At 47.0% G+C, this 11,278-nt stretch overlaps 1 protein-coding gene and 1 non-coding gene across 2 annotated transcripts in view; one reads left to right on the top strand and one right to left on the bottom strand.

The window, feature by feature from the left end:
• The window catches only part of PACSIN1 (protein kinase C and casein kinase substrate in neurons 1), a 59,228-nt gene that overhangs the window by 43,040 nt on the left and 4,910 nt on the right, over positions 1-11,278 (bottom strand). The gene's annotated exons all lie outside the window — the stretch shown is intronic.
• LOC111725110 lies at positions 3,566-3,669 on the top strand. The gene has a single exon (XR_002773255.1). It is a non-coding gene; the product is annotated as a U6 spliceosomal RNA (small nuclear RNA).

Here is an 11,278-nt window from a genome sequence, read left to right as displayed (position 1 = left end):
AAAAAAAAAAAAAAAGAAAGTACAGAGACCCCTCCCCCCCAATAGCTTTGATATCCTGTCAGTGTGGTACGTTTGTTACAAGTAATGAACCTACACTGCACATCATCATCACCCAGAGTCCACCAAAGCACCGTCATGCAGCATAGCTACGCTGCCCTAAAAACTCTCTGTGCTCTGCCTACTTATTCCTTCCCCACAACCCCTGGCAAATACTATCTTTTTATTGTCTCCACAGTTTTACCTTTTCTAGAATGTCATACAGTTGAAATCATACAGTTTGTAGACTTCTTATTTTATTTATTTTTTGAGAGACAGAGTCTTACTTTATCGCCCTTAGTAGAGTGCTGAGGCATCACACAGCTCATCGCAACCTCCAACTCCTGGGCTTAGGCGATTCTCTTGCCTCAGCTTCCCGAGTAGCTGGGACTACAGGTGCCTGCCACAATGCCCGGCTATTTTTTTGTTGTAGTTTGGCCAGGGCTGGGTTTGAACCCACCACCCTCAGTATATGGGGCCGGCACTCTACCCACTGTGCCACAGGCGCTGCCCTATGTAGACTTTTTAACTTGCCTTCTTTTACTTAGTAATGTGCATTTAAGATTCTGCCATGTCTTTTCATGGCTTGACAGCTCATTTCTTTTAAACACTGAATAATATTCCATCATCTGGATGTGCCACAGTTTATCTATTTACCTACTGAAGGACATCTTGATTGCTTCCAAATATTGGCAATTAACTTCCTTGATTTTCACAATACACAACAACAGCATGTGAAAGACTCTGATGAATCTTAGAGTAAAGAAAATTTACCTTGGCTGAACCAAGTTTTTCCCAAATTTGACCATGGACAGTCTGTCCAGGTGCTGGCGTCCATCCCCTACCTCCTAGGTACCACAGGATGTCCTCTTAAGAGGATAGGCCCCTCCCCGCCAGCTGGGTCAGCCAATGAAGGCTTTGAAGGAGGAGAGAGGCTAACAGCAAAAGAGCAGAGTGGGAGACAGCCAGGTAAAGGGAGTGGCTGGGTTTGGAGACTTGGAGGGGGTGAGCTCAACTGGGGTGAGGACCCCTAGAGGAGTAGTGGAAATAAATTGGGACCCAGCTCTAGTGTCCTACATCCACCAAGCTGCTAGGCTATGTGGCCCAGGGCAAGTCACTTCCCTCTTCTGTCCTTAAGCAAGAGGATTAGGCAAGGTTGGTCCCTGCAGTCCAAAGCCCTCTTCTTCAGAGCTCCTAAGGCAATTGGATGGATTCTTAAGTTGGTTTCTACAATGCAATAAGTCTAATGCCTCTAACACCCAGACTGGAGTCTCTAAAGACGTTCCCCATACATGGATCCACAGGAAAAAAATAACCTACAAAATGGAAAAAAATATTTGCAAATCATATATCTAATAGGAGTCTAATACCCAAAATAAAGAATTCTGAAAGTTCAACAATAAAAAGACAAGTTATGCAATTGAAAATTAGGCAGTGTATGTGGACAGAAGATATACAAAAGGCCAATAAAGACGAAAAGATTCTCCGTGTCATTAGTCTTCAGGAAGCTGCAAATCAAACTCTCAAAGAGGTACCACTTCACACCCACTAGTATGCCTATGATCAAAAAGACAAGCAACAACAAATGGTGATGAGGTGAGGAGAAACTAGAACATTCACACGTTGCCAGTGGAAATATATTAATAAAACACTGCATCAGGAAAATCGCCTGGCAGCTCCTCCGCAGGTTAAACAGAGTTACCATATGACCCAGAAATTGTGCTTCTAGATGTATATACCAAACAAAAATGAAAAGCTTGTATATAAACACTCAGATAATAAATGCATTTTTCTTTTTTTTGTAGAGACAGAGTCTCACTTTATCGCCCTTAGTAGAGTGCCATGGCGTGGCTCACAAGAACCTCCAACTCCTGGGCTTAGGCTATTCTCTTGCCTCAGCCTACCAAATAGTTGGGACTTCAGGCGCCCGCCACTATGTCCAGCTATCTTTTTGTTGCAGTTTGGCTGGGGCCAGGTTCGAACCCACCACCCTCGGTATATGGGGCCAGCACCCTACCCACTGAGCCACAGGTACTGCCCAATAAATGCATTATTCACAATAACCAAAACATAGAAACAACTCAGTGGGTGAATGGGTAAACAAAACATTTTCTATTCCTACAATAGAATATTATTTAGCCATTCAAAGGAATGAAGGAGCTATGTGCTACAACATAGATGAATCTTAAAAACATGATATTATGGCTCAGCACCCGTAGCACAGTGGTTACAGCACCAGCCACATACCCCAAGGCTGGGGGTTTGAACCCAGGCCGGGCCAGCTAAACAACAATAACAACTGCACAAAAAATAGCTGGGCATTATGGTGGGCGCCTGTAGTCCCAGCTACTTTGGAGGCTGAGGCAAGAGAATTGCTTAAACCCAAGAATTGGAGGTTGCTATAAGCTGTGATGCCAAGGCACTCTACCGAGGGTGACATAATGAGACTCTATCTCAAAAAAAAGAAAAAAAAAGATATCATGTGAAAAAAGCCAGTCACAAAAGATTTATATGATTCTATTTATATGAAATGTCCAGAATAGGCAAATTTACAGAAACAGAAAGTTTTCTGAGAGAAGGGGAATTAGGAAGTATGTGCTAATGGACACAGGGTTTCTTTTTAGAGTGATGGAAATGTCTGGAATTAGATAGTGATGATGACTGAAAACTACTGTAAATATACCAAAAAGGGTTTCTTTTTGGAGTGATGGAAATGCTCTGGAATTAGACAGTGGTGATGGCTGTACAACATTGTAAATATACTAAAAGGGACTGAACTGTACATTTTTATTTATTTATTTATTTTTGAGACAAAGTCTCACTTGTCACCCTCAGTAGAGTGCCTGGCATCACAGCTCACAGCGACCTCAAACTCCTGGGCTTAAGGGATTCTCTTGCCTCAGGCTCCCAAGTAGTTGGGAGGTGCCCACCACAGTATCCAGCTATTTTTAGAGACAGGGTCTAGCTCTTGCTTAGGCTGGTCTTGAACTTGTGAGTTCAAGCAATGTACCCACCTCGGCCTCCCAGAGTGCTAGGATTACAGGCATGAGCCACTGTGCCCGGCCTTGAACTTACATTTTTAAAGGGTGAATATTATGGCACATGAATTATGACCTAATAAAAAATGTATTTATATAAAAGGTCACAGCTCCTTGGAGAGATGGATGAGACCAGCCCTGAGGAGTCCAGAACATCTTCATACCAAAAATCAAGGGCTACCAGGTGCAGTGGCTCACACCTGCAATCCTCGCACTCTGGGAGGCTGAGGCAGGTAGATTGCTTGAGCTCAGAAGTTCAAGCCCAGCCTGAGCAAGAGCAAGACCCCCATCTCTACTAAAAATAGAAAAACTAGCTGGGCTTTATGGCAGGCACCTATAGTCCCACCTACTCAGTAGGCTGAGGCAGGAGGATCACTTGAGCCCAGGTGTTTGAGGTTGCTGTGAGCTATGACCCCAAGTCACTCTAGCTTGGGGCAACAGTGAGCTTCTGTCTCAAAAACACCACTACCACCACAAAAAGCAAGGGCATTGTGCTTGCTTCGGCAGCACATATACTAAAATTGGAACCATACAGATATTAACATGGCCCCTGTGCAAGGATGACACGCAAATACATGAAGTGTTCCATATTTCTGAAACCAATTTATAGCTTTTTTTTTTTTTTTTTGAGACAGGAGCCTCAAGCTGTCCCCCTGGGTAGAGTGCCATGGCATTTCAGCTCACAGCAACCTCCAACTCCTGGGCTCAAGTGAGTCTCCTGCCTCCGCCTCCCAAGTAGCTGGGACCACAGGTGCCCACCACAATGCCCGGCAACTTTTTGGTTGCAGCCGTCATTGTTTTGGCAGGCCCAGGCTGGATTCGAACCCGCCACCTTGGGTGTACGTGGCTGGCGCCTTAGCCACTTGAGCCACAGGTGCTGCTATAACCCAATTATAGCCCAAGAATACAGGGAAAGGGGAGAGGGAGGGGAGGGGAGGGGGGAGGATGGGTGGAGGGAGAGTAATCTGTGGGACCACATCTATGGTGCATCTTACAAGGGTACATGTGAAATTTACTAAATGTAGAATATAAATGTCTTAACACAATGACTAAGAAAATGCCATGAAGGCTATGTTAACCAGTTTGATGAAAATATTTCAAATTGTATATAAAACCAGCACACTGTACCCCATGATTGCATTAATGTACACAGCTATGGTTTAATAGAAAAAAAAAAGCAAGGGCATTTTCAAAGACTAGTGTGGTTGCAAGACAAGGAAAAAGTAATGGAAATCAACTTGTAGTAAAGCTCTCAGGGCTGCTCTTCTCTCCACTCCCCCTACCTCCCAGCCTCTGCAGGCATGCCTGATCTCCCTGCAGACCATGGTGCCCCAGCAGGCCATGCACACAGACAGATGGGCTTATTTGCACATGCTCTGCATATTATTTCATGTTGAAAATTCCCACATATATTCTGCAAGTTCTGCCAAAGGGGGCATAATGTCTTCTCAGTGCAGTCCAGGTCTCTCCCAGGGAGAGGTCTGGAACAGAGGTCTGGAACAGAGCTCAAGCCTCCACTGCCACAGCCCAACTGAGCAATGGCTGAGATGCCTGGGGGCTGGGCAGTGAGAGGGTCCAAGGGAGAACAGGGGAGCTCAAGGATCTGGAGCTGACACAAGCCTGGGGCACCCACCTGTGTGCTACTGCCTCACTGACCACCCACCACCATGGCAGTCCAGGGGCCCCTCTCTCCCAAAGCCCTCAAATGGTGGTTTCATGACCTGGTTGCTACCTGTTAGGCTTGTCTTGGCCCTATTTGGCAGGAAGGAAGATGATGTAAAAAGGTGACTTGTCACCTGTCCCCTATCCAGAGGCACCCAAGCCGAGCCGAGCCAGCTTTGTGGCTTACCAGGCCACCTGGTGTGAGAAGGGAGGGGCTGCCAATGCCCAGGCCCTGCTGGCCCAGATGGACAGGGCCAATGACATGGGGCTGGCAAGGGGGCAGAGGCAGGGATCCTGGGCCCTGTTGGGGCCAGCAGAGGTGCCCCACCTGGGTCAGGGCCAAGTGGAACAGGGGAGATGGCAGCCAGTCACCCAACACCCAGGGATCAGGCAGCAGTGGCAGCCTGGTCTCTGATGGAACTGCTGATAGAGATGACACTAGATATCCTGCTGTGGGTGGGGCTGGGGAAAGGGAAGCAGGAAGAGAGAACCGCATTTAGACTTATGCATTTGAATCCCAGCTCTATCGCACACTCACTAGGGGACCTTGGCTGGCAGCCTTCAGCCCCTGTGCAGCCTCACCTTACCTTTGTGAAATGTGCTCCTGTGAAGGTGAAGTGCACCCGTCAACATAAGGAGCCTGGCACAATGCCCAGCACATAGTATTATATATGTTCAACAAATACCATGTTGTGGTTATGGCAGCGGTGGCTAAATGCTGGACAGATCCATTGCCTGGAAGCTCCAGGGGACAAGGAGAAAGCATGTTTCATTCACCACTGAATGGCTAGCACCCAGTTAAGTACATAAGACACCACACTCAATACATATTCATTCACTGTTGAACAGAATGGATGCACGAGAGTAAAACATAAATGAGCAGCCACTAGGCCCATTCATCAGCTAATCAGGGGATTCCAAGTAAGAATCTGAGCTCAAATCTGCCCCCTTCCTTGTGCAATCTCAAGCAAGTCACTTCACCCCTAAGAACCTCAGCTTCCCCATCTCTGAAATGGACAATGATAATTAATAAATACTATCTCCAGGCCAGGCACAGTGGCTCACACCTGTGATCCTCGCACTCTGGGAGGCTGAGACTGGCAGATTGCTTGAGTTCAGGAGTTTGAGACCAGCCTGAGTAAGAGGGAGACTCTGTCTCTAAAAATAGCCGGCCGTTGTGGGGGGCACTTGTAGTTCCAGCTACTCAAGAGGCTGAGGCAAGAGGATGGCTTGAGCCCAAGAGTTTGTTGCTGTAAGCTATGATGCCATGGTACTCTACCCAGGGTGACTGAGTGAGACTCTGTCTCAAAAAAATAAAAAATAAATTAAAAAAATACCATCTCCATGGGCTTTTGGCAAAGCCTAAAGCAAATGATGGATATAGAAGCAGATAAGGTGCTGTTAGTGCACATTTATCAGGTGGGGCAACATCCTCAGCTGCATTGGGTGCAGGCTGCTAACTGCTCACCACTGCCACTTTCTCCTGAGCATGGCCCTTGGCTTATAGGAGCTGCCTCACCTGCATGGGGCATGGGAAGTTAGGGCTTCTCCAGGGAGTAGGCACCCAATGACCACCTGATAAGCGGGTACAGAGGCCTGGCCTCTTCCCTTAACAGAGCATGCCTTTTGGGACTTGCTGTCCACGTTGTGGAGCTTCTTGTGGGATCAAACTGGAGCAAGCCTTCAGATGAAAGCACGTTTCCCCACCCTAATGTGAGCATGCTTGTAATCAATCATTTTTCCGGGAATTTCTCAGCTCTTCCTCTAGGAATCCAACCTGAGACTGAAGGTATTTTGTAAACTGTGAAGCACTATGCACAAGTATGGGCTTATTTATTTTCAGGAAACACTGAAAGAAGAGCTGCTGATAGGAAAGTAGGAGGAGGTCTGCTCTACAGGCAGGGGTGAGAGGCAGGGAAAAGGAGAGTCATGCTGCACTGTTCCCACCCAACCCTGTCTCCATGGACCCCACTGGCATTTAGGAGGCAGACAGGAACCCAGAAGAGCATAATGTCAGGGATAAGCACTATGAAGGTCTATGATGCAGGGTCAAGGGACAGAGAACAACAGGGGCTACTTTGATCAGGTGGTCTGGGAAGGCCTCTCTGAGAAGTAACGTGTGCAAAGATGTGAACATCATGAGCCACTCAGACCTCTGGGAATAGCAGTGCAAAAGCCCTGGGGCAGGGTGTTTCATAGGTCCAAGAAATGGCCAAGAGACCAGTGAGGCTGGAGTGGGTGAGGTGAGATCTGAGGTACTGGGCAGCCAGATTCCACAAGACCTTGTAGGCTATGGTAGGACTTTGTATAGGGCTTTAGCTTTTACTCTGAATGAGGGAGAGGCATTGAAGTATTTTGAGTAAGAGGACAAAGCTGTGGAGGCTGGAATGTGAGGGAGAAGGGGGTTCCTGAGACAGAAGAGGGCAAGGAGACCAGGTAGAGGGCTGTAGCAATAATCCAGGAGAGCTTCAGTGCAGGCTGGGAAGGGAGGGAAGCAATGGAGGTGGAAAAGTAGTGGAATTCTGAGTGTCTTGAAGATGGAGCTGCAAGGATTTCGTAATGACCGATGAGGAGGAGTCAGAAGACAGATGACTCCAACTGCTAGTTTATGAAGAGGACAGAAGAACATGCTAAACTCCACCATGGAGATGCAATCAATAAAAACCAGACTTTGGGAAATTCTACAGGACAAATCACCTGCTTTCTTCAACAGATAAATTACAGAGAATTAAAAAAAAGGTGGAGAAGAAAACTAGGGATTAAAAGAGACTAAGACATATCAACTAATTGTAGTGTGTAGCTCTTACTTGGATTTTTTTTTATTAAATCATAACGGTATACATTAATATTATCATGGGGTACAGTGTACTGTTTCTGTATACAATTTAAAGTACTTTCATCCAACTGGTTAACATAGCCTTCATGTCTTTTTCTTAGTTATTGTGTTAAGACATTTACATTCTACATTTAGAGAGATTCACATGTACCCTTATAGGATAAACCATAGGCGTGATCCCATCAATCACCGTCCCTCTACCCAACCCTCCTCCTTGGATTTCGATTTAAACAAACTGTTCAAAATTTAAAAAGACATTGTGATGTCTGAAACAATAGGGAATATTACTATTGAGTAGATATCTGATTATATAAAAGAATTACTGCTTCTGGGTGGTGTCTGTGGATCAATGGGTAGGGCACCAGCCCCATATACAGAGGGTGGCAGGTTTGAACCTGGCCCCAGCCAAACTGCAACAAAAAAATAGCTGGGTATTCTGGCAGGCACCTGTAGTCCCAGCTACTTGGGAGGCTGAGGCAAGAGAATTGCTTAAGCCCAGGAGTTGGAGGTTGCTGTGAGCTGTGAAGCCACAGCACTCTACCCAGGCGGATAGCTTGAGGCTCTGGGGCAGCACCTGTGGCTCAGTGAGTAGGGTGCCAGCCCCATATACAGAGGGTGGCAGGTTTGAACCTGGCCCCAGCCAAACTGCAACAAAAAAATAGCTGGGTATTCTGGCAGGCACTTGTAGTCCCAGCTACTTGGGAGGCTGAGGCAAGAGAATCGCTTAAGCCCAGGAGTTTAAGGTTGCTGTGAGCTGTGAAGCCACAGCACTCTACCCAGGCGGATAGCTTGAGGCTCTGGGGCAGCACCTGTGGCTCAGTGAGTAGGGTGCCAGCCCCATATGCCAAGGGTGGTGGGTTTGAACCTGGCCCCGGCCAAACTGCAACAAAAAAATAGCCAGGCATTGTGCCAGGCACCTGTAGTCCCAGCTACTTGGGAGGCTGAGGCAAGAGAATCCCCTAAGCCCGACAGCTGGAGGTTGCTGTGAGCTGTGATGCTACAGCACTCTACCAAGGGTGACAAAGTGAGATTCTGTCTCTAAAAGAAATTAAAAAGAAAAAAAGAAAGAGTCCTACTCTTTTAGAGCTATATCTTGATATATTTATGATGAAATGATGGCTGACATTTGGTTTTAATTATTACATTATTGGGGGGTCAGGGGTGGGGAGGTAGAAATGAAACAAGACTGCCCATGAGTTGATAACTGATGAAGCTGAGTGATGGGCACATGGTGGTTCATATAATATTTTCTCTATTTCTGCTTATAAATGCTTATATTTTCTTTCTTTCTTTTTTTTTTTTGAGACAAAGTCTCCCTATGTCACCCTTGGTAGAGTGCGGTGGCATCACAGCTCACAGCAACTTCAAACTCTTGGGCTTAAGTGATTCTCTTGCCTCAGCCTCCCAGTAGCTGAGGCTACAGATGCTCGCCACAATGCCCAGCTATTTTTTTGTTGCAATTGGCCCCAGCTGGGTTCGAACCCACCAGCTTCGGTGTATGTGGCTGGCGCCATAACCACTGTGCTACAGACGCCAAGCCTAAATGCTTGTATTTTTCTACAATGAAAAGTCTGCAAATAAAAGAAGAGGAAGAAGAATCCAAAGACAAGTGCTGAATGGCTTAAGGCCCCTCAGTGAGTTAGAGTCAGGGCCAAGACCTCAGCCTGGACCACAGACTGTCTTGCCTTAGTTTCTTCTCTTTTGCTCTGGCAACTGGTCAAGGCTAGAACCAAGCAGGTCACAAATGCAATGTGTGCAGCTTGGCACCTGTGGCTCAAGTGGCTAAGGCGCCAGCCACGTACACCCAAGGTAGCGGGTTCAAATCCAGCCCAGGCCCACCAAACAACAATGATGACTGCAACCAAAAAATAGCCAGGCGTTGTAGCAGGCACTTGTGGTCCCAGCTACTCGGGAGGCTGAGACAGGAGACTTGCTTGAGCCCAGGAGTTGGAGGTTGCTGTGAGCTGTGATACCACAGCACTCTACCCAGGGGGACAGCTTGAGGCTTCTGTCTCAAAAAAAAAAAAAAAAAAGGAATGAGATATGTGAAGGGCCAGAGAAGGCCCAGGTAGGGCAGAGTAGGGCTAAGAGATGCAGTCTCTGACAGGCCCTGCAAGAAGGAGTTGAGAGAGCCCTGGGCCACCGGCCCCTGAAGGTCCAAAGAGGCAGATCATTTAAAATGCTCAGCATTAGCAATCTAGACTGGCCACCCCTGGGTTTCTGTGCTGATTTCCTCCCCAGCTCCTGAGCCCACCCCTCACATTCCAGCCTTCACAGTTTTGTCCTGGCTGCTACTCTGCCTGGAGTGCCCACTACCTTCCACCTCTGAATATTACTCTCCTTTCCTCCTAGGTCTGCCTCTTGCAGGGGAACACCTATCACCATCACCAGAACACCCCTGCCTCTAATCTCTGAGGCAAGCGATCATCCTCACTCCTTGACAACAGGGGCTATGGCACAGATTGTGAGCACGGCCTCTGGAGCCAGACTTAGGCAAGTCACTTAACTTCAGTTGCCCTGTCTATAAAATGGGATAGCCCCTTAAGTCACTAAGAGGATTAAATGAGTTAATAAATATGGGTAAACACAACAGTGCCTGGCACATCAGTGGATTCCAAGCTCTCTCCTTTGTGCCCCTGCAGGACACCCCAGTGCCATGCAATCACCACTTTCCCAGACACGGCTTCTGCCATGCTGCTTCCACAGCCCTCCTGAGATACAGCCAGCACCCCACCCCCTTTCCCATCCTGCCAGGTTTCACTCATCACAGGTCTGGGAAGACAAAGAGAAAACAAACCCATGAGGGGGCTGTTACAAACTAGCCACAAATAAAAATTCTTCCAGCCCAAGTGGCAGCATGTAACCCAAATGCCATGAGATTGAGGAGAATGCATTTTACATGCTCAGTTTTTAGCTTTCCAGGAAAAAAATTCCAAGTATTATCAAGCCCAGTTTTAATTTTTTTTATGAGTAATGATGTTCATTTTATAAAATGCAAAAAGCACAGGACAGCTGAAATAAGAAAGAAACACCCATCTCTCTTGGCCCTTGGCCTCCCCGTACCTCCCCTCAAGAGTTAAGTTCTAATCACAACCAGGCATGCAGCCTCCTGACATTTTTATGCAAATATGAACACACGGGTACATATGTACATACATGTGTATGTATTTAAAAAAATCAGATCTTACCAAAACACATTGTAATACAAATTCACTGCTGTTAAGTTCTGCCCTGGTCTTTTCTCTCTGTACCCCAAGCACCTAAAATGGTTCCTGGTACAGGGCAGACACTCAGAGAGCCAGTGAAAAATCTGAAGAAGGGACAACTGCCTAACATCACAGCATATGGAGGACATCTAGCTTTGCCACACTAGCCATCTCTAACCAGTTGTCTGTGTACCCCACTCAGAGTATTCCTGTGGGATAAGTCCCCCAAAATGGAACTACCGAGTCAAAACATTGACTTCTGGCTGGGCACCCACAGCACTGTGGTTATGGCGCCGGCCACGTGCACGGAGGCTGGCAGGTTTGAACCTGGCCCAGACTAGCTACACAACAATGACAACTGCAACAAAAACAATAGCCAGGAGTTGTGGGGAAGCTGACGCAAGAGAACCACCTAAGCCCAAGAGTCTGAGGTTGCCCTGAGCTGTGACACCACAGCACTCTACCCAGGATGACACAGTGAGACTCTGTCACTAAAAAAG

The sequence above is a fragment of the Otolemur garnettii genome, unplaced genomic scaffold (genome assembly GCF_000181295.1).
Source record: "Otolemur garnettii isolate 467f Iridium unplaced genomic scaffold, OtoGar3 scaffold00031, whole genome shotgun sequence".
Lineage (NCBI taxonomy): Eukaryota > Metazoa > Chordata > Mammalia > Primates > Galagidae > Otolemur > Otolemur garnettii.
The sequence above is the reverse complement of the archived record's forward strand: the minus strand, read 5'-3'. Positions and strand labels throughout refer to the sequence as shown.